This window comes from Dermacentor variabilis, chromosome 9, assembly GCF_050947875.1.
Source record: "Dermacentor variabilis isolate Ectoservices chromosome 9, ASM5094787v1, whole genome shotgun sequence".
Lineage (NCBI taxonomy): Eukaryota > Metazoa > Arthropoda > Arachnida > Ixodida > Ixodidae > Dermacentor > Dermacentor variabilis.
In genome coordinates this window covers 103,064,377-103,083,012 of record NC_134576.1, presented here as the reverse complement: position 1 = coordinate 103,083,012, position 18,636 = coordinate 103,064,377, and the positions used below count along the sequence as shown (strand labels likewise).

General features: G+C 46.1%; 1 long non-coding RNA gene across 1 annotated transcript; it reads left to right on the top strand.

The window, feature by feature from the left end:
• The first annotated feature begins 2,483 nt into the window (after nucleotides 1-2,483).
• Nucleotides 2,484-10,764, top strand: LOC142558114 (uncharacterized). Its single transcript, XR_012822958.1, has 4 exons — nucleotides 2,484-2,555; nucleotides 4,845-4,895; nucleotides 8,140-8,233; nucleotides 10,737-10,764. It is a non-coding gene; the product is annotated as an uncharacterized LOC142558114 (long non-coding RNA).
• Nucleotides 10,765-18,636: the final 7,872 nt, after the last annotated feature.

Below are 18,636 nucleotides of genomic sequence, written 5' to 3'. Positions count from 1 at the left end.
TTGCCTGGAACCTTTGCTACAAAATTGTGCTTTCGCTACAAAATGTTAGAACACATTATCGCGTCCCACGTCTACCCTCATCTTGAAGACAACAATTTTCGTTACCCGAAACAGCACCGTTTCCAAAAACGATTTCCTAGGGAAAGCCAACTAATAGAACTCAAGTCAGACTTCCACGTTGACATGAACAATAATAAACAAATTGACTGCATCTTTGTGGACTTTTCGAAAGCTTTCGATCCCGTAGCCCATGGTCGCTCGATATCAGAGCTCTCTGCGATTAAACTCGGCTCACTAACCCTATCATTGACTCGTAATTTTCTTTGTAATCGCGAACAGTTCACTGTTGTTGGCAACTTTTCCTCTGCCCGTCTGGCGTTACCTCCGGTGTACTGCGAGGCAGTGCACTGGGACCTCTTTTACAGTGAAGCTCTATATGGCTAGGATCTTGAATTTAAAAAAAATGTGTCCGAGATGATTACATAAAGAAGTCGCGGCTGTCGCTCTGAAAGTTGTCATCTTCCACCTACGTATAAAGTGCATTACCGTTTCCACGTGATGCCACCGGTCGTGGCGGTCGCTCTGAACGTTGTCGTCTTATCGCCCATGTCATGACGCATGACCTTCATGGCTATATATAGGGCATGGGATGGCGGCGCTGCTTCGTTCCCACCTGGTGGGTCGAAAAGCGTAATAACACGCAATAGCGTTCCCACCAATCGTCGAGTTGAGCGTCGGCCTAGCGTGCCCCGATGGCAAGTAGATTGTGTCCTTCCTGTTGGAACGGTTTGGAATTGAGTGCCACATGGACGTCAATGTCCCTCCCACGCGTCACCGGTCGTGTATAGGTTCAACCTTTGGCGAGAACGTGTTTAGTACAGCGGTACAACCGATCGCGGTGTACCACGGCGACCACTACGCTACGGTTACTGTGGTAACAAATCGGACAAAATAAAGGCTGTAAAAAAACCACGAAGTTACGTTTACACGTATTTATTCAATCAGTGTGGCGATAACCGTATAAATCAAGACAGTTGTTAATACAGGCATCCCAGTACCGCTTCGCTGGTTATCCTTCTTCAGAGTGTGCAAGGGCACAAAATTTTTGATATACATAAGCCGCTTACCGAATAATATATCATCTTCTGCGCGATTATTTCCCGACGACTGCATTGCATACCGTTCGATTAACGCTTCCGCAGACCACGTGGCCGCCCCAAATGATCTTGTACAGTGATTGGTGTGCTACGTGGCTCATGTGGCTAAACGTGTCGAAGCGCGAAGTAGTCTCCTTTTTCTCGAAAAACTGTTAACTCTCACTTTTCTTATCAGTTTCATTCTACAATAGTCGACTACACGACAGAATATAAGTACTTTGGCGTTCTTCTTACGCTCAATCTTTCATGGACCAATTACGTCACCTCCACTTCAGCTAACGCCTCCCAATCATTAGAATTCCGGCGCCGCAACTTAAGAGCTGCGCCTTCCCCACTACGAAAACTAGCTTGCATAACTATTGTATAGTCACAAATTGAGTTCGCCTCTTGTCTATAGTCCCATCATGAAAAATACATCATGGAATTCCTTGAGAGCATGCGGAATAGCGTTAGCCATTTCATTTAAAAAAATTATAATAATCAATCAAGTCTAACCCCGATAAAACTCGGCCTTTCGTTGCAGCCAATAACCAGTCGCCACGATATTTCCCTTCTGGTATTATTTCATGGATTCCTTCACACAGTCGGCCTATCCGTATCAAACCTGAAAAAAAGCATCCTCGACGTCTCAAAGACTTAACAATCAGTTCAGCTACACCCAAATTTATACTAATACTCACGCCTTTAATTTTTCAGCTTTGCCCCGTGCGGATCGTTTATGGAACGCTCTCTTTCGCAATCTTGTAATCGATCAGAATATCATTTCAACCGTTTAATACGTCTTGCCTTCTTTTCTTTTCTTTCCTGCATTTCTCTACAAGCTAATAAAAGGATTTCAGTGATCCTGATTCGTACTTTCTTTTTTGGATATTGCAGTTGTTATTATCCTATGAATGTTCCATACTGCTGCAGACAAAATGATTATAATGGTGTTTTGTAAACGTGTTATTGTGTTTACTGTTTTTAGTGTTGCTGCTCTTGATATTGCATTTGCTAATATCGTACTGATGCTTTATTTTTTCTTTGCTTCCAAATTCCTTACGAATATGTCAACGTATTTGTCCGCTTACACAACACCTTCTAGAAGGCCTGTAAGATATTTGTAAATAATCTAAAAATAAAATAATAATCAAACAAATATTACGATATCATAGTATTCAATAAGACATAAAGAACTGCTTCTGCTAAGCAAAAAAAAAAAAATAATGCCATGCATAGTTTCCAATACTAAGTTGTGTTTCGAGCATAGCCGCTTCAGACGAAGCATTCCTATTCATAAGCTTCCTTTTCTTTTCTTTTCTTTTTTTTTTGTTACGCAGGTTTCATCCGGAAGGTGTACGCGATTCTCTCTGTGCAGCTGCTGGTGACAACGGCCATCGTCGCTGCTTTTGTGTTTGTGTAAGTAAGCAACGCCGTTAATACATTTGTTTTTGTTTTTTTGCGTACCTGAGTATTCGTAAACAAAGAAAAAAAATGAATAGAATGATGCATATTAAAAAGAAAAGCGTTGAGTTCTATATCGAACAGCAACTAATGTGGCAACGTAAAAGCGACACTCAGAAAAAAAATATCTTCGAATCGAATAATACCAACGTTATCTTTATCCTTTGTAAGGGTAACTGGGCAGCCTACATTAGTTTCAGTGAATGCGTGATCGGATCTCGCGTGATCGCACGAGAGTGACAACGGACGGGGAGCCGGCGGCAGCAGAACCATTTCCAGAGATTCTAGGCGTAAACTGGCCGCCGATAAGATAAGAAAAAGAACTCTGCGTTAGCTGCACTACCCAGTTTGCGATTTATAGGGATGATGCCGCGGTGGCGTTCAGGAAAGAGACAAGAGCTTACTAGATGAAAATCGACATAACGAATCGCCGGCTTCCTCAAGGCGGAATTTGGAAGTATGATAACCGCGCGCCCTTCTCAAGGGTCGCAGCAAGGACAGCCCAAGGAGCGATGGAACGGATATTGATAGGCGCCACGTTGGGAGATTGTCGCGGTGGTACTATAGGAAAGCGCACGCACGCAGCCTATATTTTAGATAAGATTAGGTGGCACACTTTATCTCTCGAGCTCATATCTAAATGCACAGGAACAAAGAAATCGCTTGGCTCGGCATCCAATGCGCCCAACTTAAGAAAGGAAGAAGGAAGATAGTCTTCTGACCTTATGGAGAGTATTTATTTCATTTTGGTCAATTTTTTTACATAAATAGTGGGAAACTCGAAAAAAATTCCTACTGAAGCACTAAGTTTACGACTATGTAACCTAATCAAATAAGATCGCAGTCCTGTGAGCTTTCGCTATTCAAACGTATAAAGTGGCTGACAATTGCGTAACATGCATCGCTTCAAAATATACCTTTAACCTATAAGTAGGTCTCTTGCGAAATGCTCGTAAACATTGTTACAACTACAATTAAGCACTGAACTCAAGCATTATATTTGTCCTGATAGATTGATCTAACAAATGGCAGTAAACAGTAGCGCTATACCTGTGATCGGTAGAGTTACGAGTTTCAATATTTGTGCTCCAATTTTGTTACACCGAATTCCGACAGCATTGGCGGAAAGAAACTCCAGCCCTAAATTAAATCTTTGTTGCCCACAGTCGGTTGAACTTAATTCCTCCGTTTAAATAGACTAAGTGTTATTCAAACCACCTTAGTCGCTGCCGAAAGAGAGTATTGTTGGGTTTCATATCTCATTGCATAAAGAAATTCTAGTAGGCACCAATGTAAAGCTACGCGGACAGGTCATGTAATTCGTATACAATAGACATGCGCGGCCTATAAGCGCAACTTAATGAACGTCAAAGGACCGAAAGCAAAATACAGAGGGCAAGCAATTAGATCACGTTAGCGCTGCAAGTTCATGTTAGCGCTGTGAAGCCACTCTGGGTATTTTTCAAGGACATCAGGAGGTTTCCATTAATAACACGGAAATAACTACCATACTGAAGATGAGAAACTGAAAGTGATCATGGGATGATCAAATGATGATTAAACAATGGTTGTCGCACGTATGTGCTAAGGCCAGTCTTTATCATGTTCGATTGGCTTACTTGCTAAAGTATGTACTTGTAAGCACTGGCAGGTAATGCGGATTTCAATGCGTGGAAATTCCGGCGTGGATCAGAGCGCAAACTGGGATAGCCGCCAGTATGGTTGACATTACGAGAAAAAAGTGGAGCTGCGCAGGCCATGTAACGTATAGGGTAGATAACCAGTGGACCATTAGGGTTACAGAATGGGTGCCAAGGGAAGGGTAACACTGTCGAGGACGACAGAAAGTTAGGTGGGGTGGTGAAATTGTGAAACTGAAACTATCATGTGCAAGTTGGAATCAACTATAGCAAAACGAGAGCAGTTGGAGATCGCTGGGAGAGACCTTCGTCCTGCAGTGGGCATAAAAATAGGCCGACGACGACGACGACGACGACGACGACGACGACGACGATGATGATGATGATGATGATGGTGATGATGATGATGAATTCTCGCGTGCATAAAATTAAACGGTTTAAGTGGGAACCATTTTGGTTGTGCCCACACTTCCATCTTAAAGCCTGTCTCGAGTGTCTCGTGTGGTGAAGATGTAGCACAGATTCGCTGGGGCAAGATGAAGACAGTCCGCATGGAGGTCGTGGTAGCAACGTGGTTAAGCAGTAACTTATTTCTCATTCGCAGGCCGGAACTGAACAAGTTTGCGAAGATGAATAGCTGGATTATCCTTCCCGCGTAAGTAGAACGAGTTTTTTACGTGAACTCTAGGCCCCAGCGTCTACGCACAGCTGCGGCTTTTGGAGGTTAGCGCCAACCACACACGCGCCACCGTATACTTCGCAATGCGGCTTCCGAGGTTACACCGGTGCTCATTTGCAGAAGGGCAGCGGATTGGGCGAGTTGGTGTTCTCCATGGTAACAATAAAATTCAAACAGCGCTAGACGACAGGACCAGAAAGAGGAGGAGACAAACACGGCGCTGAACTTACAACTGACTTATTTGAAGTAAGAAGTCAACTTATACGTACACAACTGGGCACGCATGCGCCCGGTCATACATCGGTGATCAGATACAAACTCCGGACAGCCAACATACACACGCGATGTATCTGCCTTGCAATCTACCCTTTATGCAGCAATGCCATTTCTTTCGCTGACAAGATTAAAGATGTTTCGCTAACGCAACTATTAGATTTTCTGATGATATGGAATGCTTCAGCGATTTCTCTGGTAGTCTTGTCACAATGAAAAAATAACAATTGTGTGTCGTCAAAGAAAGGTGCGCATTTACAAATACTGCAATGCTTTGCCAGGTTAGTGTCTTTTTTGTCCAATGATTTGGCATGCTCCATTAGTCTAATATTGATGCAACGGCCTGTCTGGCCTATGTAAGTTTGACCACAAGATAAAGGAATTTTGTAGACAGCGCCCTTCTTGCAACTGATGTACTTATTGATATGATTTACCTTGCATGCAGCATTCCGTCTGAAGCCTTCCTGCTTCCTCTGAACTGCTGCCCCTAATTTACCCAGCTTCATCGGAGCTCATTTGCTCCTTGCGACGAATGTTTATTACAGATTGGGCTATACGCTATGAGACTAGAAGGTTACGCGTAATCAAAGGAACGAAGCCATCATTCGATGATGATGATCATTGGCATTCTCTTTAAAACGGTGCGGGGACGAATGTTCGCCCTGCCTACGTATTTCCTTCATGTTTTACTGCATTTATCACCATCTAGCATGCTGCCTATTCAATCTCCATCTTTCGTATCGGAAGCCTCTATCTCACTATATTGTCGATCATACCTACGCTTGCAACGACTGCGGTTCTATCAAACTTTTTCCTGCTTTCTTTTCATCAATATTCTAAAGTGCTCACGAGTGAATCCTTCCATTTTCTTTGAATCCTAACGCCTTTGGAAGGTGGACATTTCCTACCGGCCTCACTAGGTGAATACCTTGGCATTAAATTACGACGTGCTGAGCACTTCCCGTGCTTTTTATTATTTTTCTTTTTTTTGCAGCACACATTTTCTTCATTCTGTGGCGCATAACTTTTTCGCCAACTAGCTCGGGCCTCAAAAGGCAAGGCACGGTCCTTTTCATTATCAGATTCTTCTCTCCCGCTTTCTTCCTAGCCGTCTTTGTAAATCTCTACTGTGCTTGTTGTCTCCATCTTTTGCGTCCAATTTACACTCTTTGTTTCTCTGACTTGCTGTTTTACGACTCCTGGTCACATTATTTGCACTTTCAGCTACCTTGTTCATAGTTGCCAATTTTCGTGACTTTTTCCTGCATTTGTATTTGCAGATATTTGTGCAGATATTTGTGCAGATATTTGTGGACCTTATCCGAACACTTATTTTCATCCATGTTCCTCAGTATTGCTCTGAAACTAATTTTGCTCTGCGCTTCAATTACTTTGAAAGAAGTCCAACCCATATCCTCTTGCAAAGCCTGTTTCTACTGCAGAGCTGCTATTCCTTAACTTCTTGCTTCTATATTTTACAAGCTTATCAATTTCCGGCAATATAAATAAAAAGATTCAGTCCGTAAGTTGAAATCCTATTTTGAACAGTCACTAGAATTTAACCCGCTCTTTAAAGTACGACAAATTTAATTCAAGTTGATTCAGCGGTTATTTAGACAAGCGTTTCTGCATTTCGGACGTACTTAAATATAAAAGTGGCATCGGAGCTAAAGCTCTTGTGTTTAATCTTGTTCCCGAAAAGTTGTACGGGAAAGCTCGACTTCAACCGTCTTACTGTTTGCCATGACATTTTATAACACTTTCCTGTGCTATCTCTTCGTCTGATCGCTGCGGCACGTCTGAGAGTGGAAATTTTCTGAAGAAACCTCCTTCGCTTAGTGCAGGGCAAATCTATGCGAAACAGAGATGTATTGTAGAGTTTATTGAGTAGTGACAAATCTAAATTCGGGCTAGCGTAACGTTTCTTGTACATGTAAGACTGTCGGAGAAGGGAAGAGGGGGCTGGCAGAGGGACGAGTGATGTTGCCGCCATTCGGTTCTACAGCATACAACACGCCCACTCACGCCCACTCACGCCCACTCACGCCCACTCACGCCCACTCACGCCCACTCACGCCCACTCATATGAATAAATGTAAAGGCAATCGGCTCAACATCTAGATGTGTTATCCGAGTAATGTGGGACACATGACTTGCACCGAATGAAAGGGGCGGAGTTCTGCCATCTGTCGCAGGCGATATTAAAAAATGAAAGAAATCCGTCTTCGGAACCTGCAGCGTTCGTAAAGAAAGTGACAGTTCACGTAATTTCGGGCTTTTCGTCGATGGAAGCCTTTTCGCGAAACGGTTCACTTGTTGTGTGGTGAGATGCGCGGGCTGCTAATTCGACCCGAAGGCTCTTGCCGTGCCACGTCACCGCGCTGCACTTCCTTCTCCTATTAGACAGTTTTAGTTTAGCGTACGTAACTATAGCGTACGCTATACGCTATTATATAGAGTACGCTAAGCAGCGCACGTTTTCTACAATTTTAGTTGGCCGGCGATATCTTCGAATCTCAGAGGCCATATGCCATCGTTGCGGCTATTTCGCGCCTGTAGCGATAGGTGGCGCTGACATCTCGAACGTTTCTTTCGTTAGGTTTCGACTCGTCCGAAACGAGAAGCGATCTTGAAAACACCACGAGGTTATCCATAATACTGTGTCGACGAAGCGGCCTGAGACTAAGTGAAAGTCGTTTACACAGTCATTTGCTACGAACGAAGTGCATTTTACAAAAGCAACGCCAAATTCAATTCGAAGCGGGCAGCCGGGACCGCCGCCACGTTTTCCGCAAACTCCGCAAACCCCGCAAAAACGCTAACGCTAACTCGTTTGCGTTGCGTACGCCCGCTATACCCGCTATTTCGTTTAGCGTTCAGCGCATGCGCAGTGACGACCCGCTATTTTTTAGCGTACGCTATACTAAAACTGTCTATTTACTTCCAGGTCGTTAGCAGGCATCGCTGTGCTGTTTGTTATTTTCTGCTGTGGGGACCTTCAGCGCACCTTCCCGATCAACTTCATCCTGCTCTTTCTGTTCGTAAGTGTTACCGAGGGGTAGGGGGGAGGGGAGGGGGAGGTCGCACGAAGTTTGCTCGGAAGTCACGTGGCAGGCAACGAAAGATGGAATGCAAAAAAATGGTACGAACAAAGTTAAAGGAACATTGAAGAGAGAAATGTCAAGTTACGCTGGGTTGGTACAAACATTGCATGACGTGCAATGAGAACCCTAGTCCTAGTGCAATTGGAGGCTTGCTTAGTCCTTGCTTCAGATCGTGTTTTGCTAAAGACCAGAAATTAACGGTACGTGGGGGGTCTTACATTCGAGCCCCCGCACCAGGTTTTGGTGACGTCATAGTCTCTTCGAATTTATTCTCCAGGAGAGTGCGCTTTCTAACTGCAAAGAAGAATGCCATTGTAATTGCACTCAAGACGACTCGGGTACTTCCGAGTGCTTTTACTGCCCAGAAGCGGCCGAAATGCGGGAAAGTGTCGCGAAATCATCGACGTGCTGGTGATTTCATGTCTATAGCTTTGCTACTTCCTACTTTCCTACTTCGTCGTTTTTTTTTTTGTATTAAGCAATCGTTTACCGCTTCCTAAACGCCAGCGTAGATGCCGCAGCTTTGTGTAAGTACCTGATGCAATTAAACAGTGTGACGTTTGGTAGACCTCGCACGTAGATGTGGTCGACGACACTGCCTCCTCTCGATGCGAACCATCATTAGCTGTCATCAAGCATAATTTAGCGACGCCTGCGCAAGGCGCGACGTCGCTGTATTGTCATCTCCTGCAGTCTAGGAGATGATGTACCGGAGCTCTTGCCTGCTACGACTTAGGGCAAGGTCACGTGTTTCCTCCCTTGTTACGCTGTCATCCTTTCAAAGCGCTGTTTGCACGTTGCACGCGATATTGGTTTCGCATCAGCACTCTTGGGCGAACCGAATGGTCGTTCTTTTGTTGGCCACGCGATTCGTTGGCTACACAATTGCGTACGCCTCGAATTGTAAGGCTGTCGGTTCACCTGGGATCTGCGACGAATCACTACAGTCGGCGCATACCGTGGAGCAGAAGCCATCAGTGTGGTGTGCTCTAATGGCAGCGTGCGAACAGCTTGCATGCCAAACGTAAACCGCCGCGTTGCTGCGTAGGCCGCTGCAAGTCGAGTTCGGCGAGCTCGTCCTCGTCGGTCAAGAACTGCAGCAGCGTGTCAGAGGTCCCATGTTCAAGAAGCGCGCGAAATCCGATAGCGGATGCGGAAGCGCGATGACTGTCCGAACGTTCGAAACTTGCGAATAACGAACCGAATAGCGTCCTAACCGATGCCGTCTTCGAATCGAAGAGTCGTAAATGCCAGTACATTTTAGAATACTTTCCAATAACTGATAACGTCACACTGCGCCAGCCGAAACTAAAATCTGAGCAAAAATACGCAGTGCGGTAACTCAGCGCTTCCATTGCGACGTTGATAACGCGCATGCAATTCGTGGCCGAAAGCACCGGGCGCTCAGCGTTACAGAGAGGAAAAGTACGCTAGATAGATAAATATTGTTTAGGGACAAGATAAGCCGGAAAGGGTGTTTCTTTACAGTGTGTGCACTAAAGCTTTTAACACCCTCATAGGCGTATAAAGTGCGACTATGTATACTTAGTAGCAAGACGACTGCTTGTTGGCCTAGTTAGTGCTTGCTAAAAAAACAAGTTTTTTGCCGCAGCTTAACAGACACAAAAGGAAGAGACTTAAAGACAACATGGACAGCACTTCCAACTGGTTTAATTTGGGATTTCACCCAAGAATATATATACACGTGCACGCATGCGCAGGCTGTTCACAAGTCTACGCTACCCAGCGGTCAAACAATCTTGCTTCTTATTTGTAGAGCACGATAGACGTATCGCTAATGCAATTTGAACCTTTCTTTTTCATATGGTAAGCTTCCATTAGCTCACCTGTTGGACCAGTTGGAAGTGCTGCCCGCGTGTTGTCTGTATGTGTCTTCCTTTCGTGTCTGTTAACTTGCGGCAAAAAAAAAAAAGAACTCGTCTTTACTTAGTCCATTGTATAACATCTTCACCTCTTAAGTGTAAAGCCAACCCCTTGATGGTGGCAAACGAAGTATTCTTTTTGGGCGACGCTTCCGCAGCAAGTAAACACGATTACATCTACAACAACCGACACGATAAATGCGTGAAATACACTTTAATAGATATGTATGTTAGACTCCCGTGTCAGATGCTCCAGTGTGCACCTGATTGCCAGAATTAGTACCCCTTTAATGCAAATAGTAATAACTAAGTATAATTAATTATCGGTACCGTTTCTCTCATCGAACGTGTAGTCTGGGTCCCTGTCGCGTGCAATAAAATTTTTTCGAGCGTTTTGGGTAAGGAAATTGGCCGTCGCAGAAAGCAGCACCCTTAGCGGCGTAATTTTTGAGAGCTGCCTTTGTCACTCGAGGTGAAAATTCGCGTTCATTGTGTCCGACAAAACCCGGTTCAGAATCCCATAATCCTGCACATTTCTATCGCTTCTTTTCTTGCAGACGTTCTTCGAAGCGGTGTCATTGTCCGTCATATGCGTGTAAGTCCGCGCTCAATCTTCGCGCAGCTCTGCTTAATGACGCTGGAGACACGCGAGCGGCGACGTAGGTTGATCGCCAAGGGTTCGCAAGGTGCATGTTAGCGCGAGAGAACGGCTAGCGTAATTTTCCTCTAATTTCGAAACGGTGATAAGAACAGCGAGTGTAATATAGATCGCCGCGACACCCGCACTGGTATTTCGCTCGTGACATCTTGTCCATTCAAGCCGTGGCCTGCTAGACCTCACGGCCCGTGCGATCGACCTCGGAGGCTGCGCTTGAGCGCACTGAGTTAATTGTCTTAAAGGAGCACTCGTACATAATTGCAAAGTTGAACTTTACCACATGCATTTCGCACATAAAACGATCACACTTGGAAAATCTGAAGGTTGCTAAAGCGATTATGGTAATGTAGTTCCGGGCTCAGATTGGTCTAAAATGGCGAACGGTGCGGGGTCGACGTCCCTGTGACGCCATCACATTCTCTCTTCATGTAGCAACGATGCCGTCGTATAATACGATTTCCTACCAACGCTGTCTTCCGACACTCGCCGTAGACGGCAAAGTAGACGGCTAAGCCGGCATTCCCGTTCCAACACTGAGAAGGACGTCAAAGAAGACCACTAAGGTGGCTGTTCGGGCATGTTGGAAACACATGAATGCAGCTCTTTGCGCACAAGATGAGGACGAAGAAGAAGCTGACACACACGAGCGCAGGCTTACAACAAATGTTGAAAGTCTGCGCTCATGTGTCTCAGCCTTTCCTTCATCCTCGTCTTCTGCGCAAAGAGCTGCATTCATCAAAGAACACATCTTCGCCAAGGCAGCACCGAATTCAGAAACGATGCAAGCTACGGTGCTGTCCAACCAAGATGGCGTCTTAGCAGAAGGCGCGTCATGGTGGCTTGGCAACTATGGTTTTGCGCTGCTAAGCACGAGGTCGCGGGATCGAATCCCGGCCGCAGCCGCCCCATTTCGATTAGGGCGAAATGCAAAAACACCCGTGTCTCGTGCATTAAAGGCCCGTTAATGTTCCCAGGTTGTCGAAATTATTCCGGAGTCCACCACTTCAGCGTGCCTTATAATCAAATCGTGGTTTTGGCACGTAAAACCTCAGAATTCAATTGAAGTTCTTAGCAGAATGCTTGTAAATTTGATGGCAAGGTCATCTGCGCACAAGAAAGCGTAGTCATGCGTTCCTATGCGCTTTATGTAAATCGCATCGTGTTTTACGACGAAGCAGTTAACCGGCAGTTGGTCGGTATTTTTCGTGTCGGCGTGCGCGATTTGGCTCACATGAAAACAAACGGCAGCTGCAAGGCATTGTGATTGAGTTTCCGCGTAACAGAATTATGTTTTTCGTATATTCTAATTACACTCTGATACTATCGTGTCTGCAGGTTGTGCGTAAGGGAATTTTACGAATTTGCTGACACATTTTACTTCGATAAATTCAATTAGTTCAACGACACATACGCCAGGCGAAATGCCTAAGAGAATGAGGCTATATGCTGCGCTAACAGCTCCGTCACCTATTCGAATAACCGAAGCTATGATTTAAACAGCGAAGCTCTTAGGCGCCTGTTCCGGCGGCGAGCGTAGGCGTTATCCTGCACAGGGGACGGTTCTTTTTTTAGGCGGTTTTTTTTTTACCATTCGCACGCGCAAAAAGATTTAAACTTCAGAAATATTATATCTTTCCATAGCTTCTTCTTGTCGACGCCAGCTGGCTTCACCTCGCAGAGGCGTCTTGCGATCGTCGTCTAGACGGTTCCAGGCACGTTTCAATGCTTCGGCTCGAAGCTGTCGTTAGCGGTCTCCTTTGCCGTCTACGTACACTGTCTCCACTGTTGACCAGACTGGGAATACACCATCAAAATATAGGAACGACAGGGCGGCGTGAGCTGCTTCTCGTTTCGGTCGTGTGTGGCATGGTAACGATACACGGGCCAGGAGCGAACCGGTGTGTGGTGACGCCATTACGCGTCGAGCTCCTGCAAACTGAGACACACACTACTTTATATGAACAAGCAGCATAATTATTTTTAGCGCGGTCGTGGGTTTGAGAATATTTTGGAAGGAGAGTAAGCTCCTTCATTTTGTATCAGTTAGTCCATTATTCATTTCCAGCCAGAAGTTATTACATGTAGATTGGAACCACAGTTGTTCCGCTTAAAAGTAAATGGTCCACCTCCATTCGCTCCTGTAAATGGGGACGTACAGTGAAACTGCTCCTACGTTAGGCCATCACCACAAGTGACCATCACCACAAGTGACGTACATCACAGCACGCATGCGCGTGTGTGGAAGTGCAGCATACCTACTCATTCCTCTAGGCACTCTGCCGCACTTGAGTAATTCAATTTTTTCGAACTAAACTGCGTCAGACAATTCGTAAAGTACGACTTACGCACAAGCTGCAGACACGATAGCTTCGGTCTGTAATTCGAGTATAGGAGAAGAACGACATCGTCACGTGGCGTTATCACCTGATAATGTAATACAATGAGGTCATCCCGTCAAACATGGCAGCTTCGTCAAGTGGGGATGTCTCTTGATGACGTCATAGGCTGCCTTTTGGAGGAGGAGCAAACCGTGCGCTTCCCGCTTCTTTGCACTGTCTCCAGGATTGGTCGATATTTTTGTGTGAGCACCGCACACGTGCACACGAAAAATCCCGGCCTGTAATACAGAACTTTGTTGAGAAACAGCTACCGATAACAAAGTCCTCAGTTATACATAAGATAGACTTAAAGTAACTGTCATACAAAGTTGCCGTCGAAGTGCTCGTGGCAAGCGGCAACAGAAAAACATGTGCGGGTCTTCTTTCTTGTTAGTTAATTCGCTGTTATCTGCCTCAACCTACACTCAACCTCCTTGCTCGAAGTTTTAAGGCGTGTTATCACGCCTTAAACGAGATAAGAAACAGTTGAGGGTACGATATATAGCGTGCATGGTGGAGCAGAGCGATCGTGTTAGTACCGCTTCATGCGAAGCAATAATACCACTGCTTTTTATTAGCCTTATCGTGGGATAATTGTTCCTTCGAAGGACACCGCAAAGCTACACTGCCGGCAATATACGTGACGTCATAAATAGCGGAGGACTCCAGATTTATTTGACCAATTGAGACACTTAGATTGCTTATGGTGAAAAAAAAAGAACGCTTTAGAATTAAACAAAACGAAAGAAGACAACCTGGAACGAAGCACGCAAGTATTCAAATTATTTTTCTGCCAGTTAAAAAGCAGAGGTTTCTACACTAATTACTAGCCGAAATTCTGGCACTGCGATCATTCTGACACCAGGGGGGTACTCTTCAGTAGATAGATTTACCTGATTTTCGTGCTTGTGACTTCGTTTACTACGCTTCATGTGCCTTCACTGGCCCAACATTTCAAAGCAATCTATACCTTTTTTTTTTTCATCCATCGCGCAATAAGACGCTACAAACACGCATAATCACTGCTAATTGCAACGGTTTCGCTTGTCCATGCGCCCGTAGCATAATGGTTTCAACGTCAGGCTACTGTGCTAAAGATCCATTGTTCGAATCCTGCTGTCGGACTTCAATATTCCTCATTGAATTGCTTACGTCGCAGCACTTTCTTGAAGATGATTAGATGCAAAGCCACGAAGCTGCTCAAAGCCAGAAGGACGAACTACAGGCAATACGATTTACTTCCGAGCATTCCCACGCTGGCTGAACAGCCCTGCTTGCAGCTACCGTAGACAATAGCACCACAGTCCCCTCTAGTAGTTAAAAGATAAGCGCTTATAGTCACGTTGCAACAAACAAGCCTAAAACCATGGCGCTTGCGTGGCGTCGTCAAAGTTTGTTGGCTTGCTCTATAGACGCAGAGCTTTCCTTAAGTGCGGAAGCAATTATATGGACCATCCAGGCAAATTTCCGGAGTCGGCGTCGCCGTGACGTTCTGTATAAAGTCAAACTGTGATGACATCGCGCACATGCGCCGTGTGCTGCAGTGCGGGGGAAAGCGCGCGACAGTTAGCCGAGAAGGATGCTGGCTTGGTGCGGCGCGGCGCCTTCACGCGCGCACAAGGAAGGAAAGACGTGAGGGTGCACGCCGATCTCTCGCACGGGCCAGTGAGGGCAGAGGAGACCTTTGCGCACAAGAGGGGCGGGGCACAGAGGGGCGGGGCGAAGAGGGGCGGGGCAACGCAGCCTGCGGCTCAGCCTCCAATCCGGCCGTGGCTGCGCACAGTGCGGCTAAGCGCGGCCGCACGCGTCTACAGCTTGGAGCTAAGCTGCAGTGGGCTCGAAAGCTGAGACACGAGGTAGCTGATAGCATCGTGTACACCCGTGAGCGAAAGTATACGGACCACAGGGTCTCCGAAAAAAAAAACTAAATCTATTTGCCATTCGCGTGCACAAAGTGAAATTGACGAGTAGACTGGAAAGATCCCAATGCTAAGTTTGGAATGCGGTCCTCAGTTTCAATTTGGATTCGGAGGCTGTGCAAAAAATCGACTTTATCACGCAATCGCTGGTCCGTATATTTTTGCTCACGGGTGTACGTTGTGTTATTGCATTCCTCGTTCGCGTTGCAGCGAGAGGCAGCACGACGGGGCACTCGCTCGCCGCTGCTGCCGCTGTTCATCACGCGTTCTAACAGTTATAACAGCCAGTGTCCGCGGTCGTCGAGTGAGATGTGTGCCTGTGCGCGCGTGATAACGTGCTTAGCAATGCCTACACCAGCCCTACAATACAAATCCACTAAACTTACGGCGTATAGCTGTGCCATTATCTGCTATCGCAATGAGTGCTTCAGCTTTTTGGTGAAACCGCGACTTCTTGTTCTGTTTTTCCTTGCACCTATTTTTTGAGGAATTTTCTTGCTTAGCTTGTACAACATTGTCAGCGCTAAAAATGAAGTGGGAGCGCATGTGATTCGGGATCACGTTTTCTTTTCCAGGTTTCACAAGCGCGACGAAGTTTTCATGGCAGTAGCAGTAACAGCGGTGAGTCATGAAAGGCGTGTTCGCATGGAACTCCCATCGCTGTCAGATTTACGTTGCTATTGACGAGAGGGGGAATTAGCATAGCAGGGATGCAATAGCGTAAACGTACACGAGAATGCCAGAAAATGTGAATGTCGAAGCCAGTGTTTGTGGTTATACCTCGGAAAAGTATGTGCACTGAAAAAAATTCATTGGATTTTATTGCAGTGATCACAAGACTACTGTTGTTCTAACACAAACGTGCGTCTACGGTAACAGCCGACTTTAAGTTACTGGTAAACATATTGCCGTTTATAGATTTCCGTCTCAGCGGAGCCATGGCCGCTCGCAGCAATGCTGATAATGGCATTTTATAAAACAATGTCGCCCCAAAGCACCTTAGACAGGCGTCCAGCCGGGGCGCATGCGTTAGCAGTCATTTGGTGCGTTGCGACACCACGTACGCGAGGACGCGAGGATTGGACCCTCCCGCGTCTAATCATGCGCGCCTTAGCCGTGTCTGCGGAAAGGACGATCCTGGGGATTCAGCCAATGCCGGGTGTTCGGACCGTTAAGGCCTACCGGTGAAGGCAACACACCTCTTTGGCCTCTGCTTCACGTAGACAGCACCCCCGGCTGACCCACCTGGGGGAAATCGGTAGTTGCCTTTTTTTGTCTCTATCTCTCTATTTCTCTCTCACTTTCCATCTCTCCTGTCTCCTCTTCACTTCGTTTTACTTCCAATTTTCCAGGCAGCAAGGGTTGACCTATATTAGTTTATCCATCCTTGGGTCTATTATATTAGTCTGTAGTAGCTACGTACAGCTGGCATCTGCATTTCCTTCGGGTCTCGTAGCGTCCCTTTGTTGGGCTTGGTTGTGGGTGGCTGGCATAGCCTCCGAAATTAAACAACTATTTATGAATTTATCGTCCTTGCCCCGTCTGCCTGATTGCCCTTTTACCAGAAGAGGGTGCACCGAAGAAATCCTCCCCATTTTTGGTCAACGCAAAGAAACTTTCCCACGATTACAAGTCATGCATAGTGAAAACCCTGAAAAGACACACAAGAAAGATTCCTCCCTTCACTGTTTCCAAATTTCTAATTTGTTGAGCCAGGTCACGGCTACAAGGTAACGAAAATGGCCAGCGGCGACCTCCTCCTCGAGGTTCGCAATCAGAACCAGCATAAAAAAACGTACAAATCACAAATCAATGTACAAATCACAGTCAACCCACACCAATCGACGAACGCATTCAAAGGTGTAATTTCTGACCAAGGCATCTTCACTTTGACCGAAGAAGAGCTCCTAGAGTGCTGGAAAGAATAAAACGTAACACAAGTACAACGAATCAAGGTCGAGCGAGACGACAGAAATTTCCACGAAGCATCTAATCCCCCCCACATTTGGCTCCAGTACTCTCCCAGAGACCCTCGAAACAGGATATACGAGAATCCGAGTAGGGCCGTATATTCCAAACCCCCGTAGATGTTTCAAATGCCCAACCATTCGGCCATGGCTCGCAAGGCTGCTAAGACCGACTGACATGCGCAAACTGGGCCGACCATGAACACACTTCTGATAACAGTACTGGCGCCCTGCACTGTCCAAACTGGGATGGTGACCATGCAGCATATTCTCGATCCTGCCCTACATTGAAGCAAATAAAAAAAAAGACATCATCACACCAAACGTAAAGAAAAACATGTTTCCAGGAAGAACGGGAGCGTGTTACTTTTCTTCATACCACAGGGTATGCTACTGCGGCGCATAAGGGGACAACGCCGCAGCAGACTCCGGCATCTGCCCGGTCCACAAAGAGTGTGGCCGCGGCTGTGCCGCCATTCCCCCCCGGGGGCAGCAGCCAGTGCCGCTTCGCCATCCTAAAGGAGGGCCCATCGACCTCTGGGTTGGTGGCCTCCAAGTCCCTGCTTTTCGAGGCAAGGCCTGCTTTTAACACACCCCGCTCGTGTGAGCGAAAGTCCAGCGGCTCTTAGGAGTGGGACACAACCCCGAGCCAGGCGGTGCATCCTGCGCCTCGGGAGCGGCGACTGGACGCCGTTTCGTGAACTGACACATCTGCGCTGGGCTGATGTCCGTGCACTTAGTATAGACGACGCAGCATCATATATAACAGGGTTTGTAATTGATGCTGCATCACTATGCATTCTCCAAACAAACGGGTCTTTTTCGAAACGACGTATTCCATGGAGGAATGATGAGTGTAAGGAAGCGCGGAAGAAGCAAAACAGGGCTTGGAATCTCCTACATAACGCCCCAACCACAGAGAACCTGATCAACTTCAAGGCGATTAATTCAGAAGGCAGAATGACACGCCGCCGCGCTATACGGGAAAGTTGAGAAATATACGGTGAGTAGCATCACTTCTTACACAGACGAACTAAAAGCCTTGAACAGGATAAAAAAAATAAGAGGCCGCGAAACTCATCGTACACCTTTAGTAAATACACAAGGAGACATTCTTGAGGACCAGGCAGATTGTCTAGGAGAACATTGCGAGCGCTTTTCCAGTACGTCCTATTACACAGATACATTTCCCAAATACCAGCAACAAGCACAGCGACTGCCTCGGGGTCGGAAGGGGACATACAATGAAGTTTTTTTCCCCGAACTATAACAGACTGGAATAACTCGTTGTTGCCTGTTTCAATTGTTTGACTCATTGTATTACTGTTGTGTCTTACCACCTTACTTGATTGAATAATGCATTGTAATATTGTTGTGTTTAACCACCCTGCTTGGACCTGTTTTAGGTCTGCAGTATGAAATAAATAAATAAATAAAAAGTATACAATCGTCCATTTACTATATCAGAGTTCCAGGCCTCATTGAATTGCTGTAACAAGTGCGCTCCGGGAAGTGACAGAATATTGTATGATAAG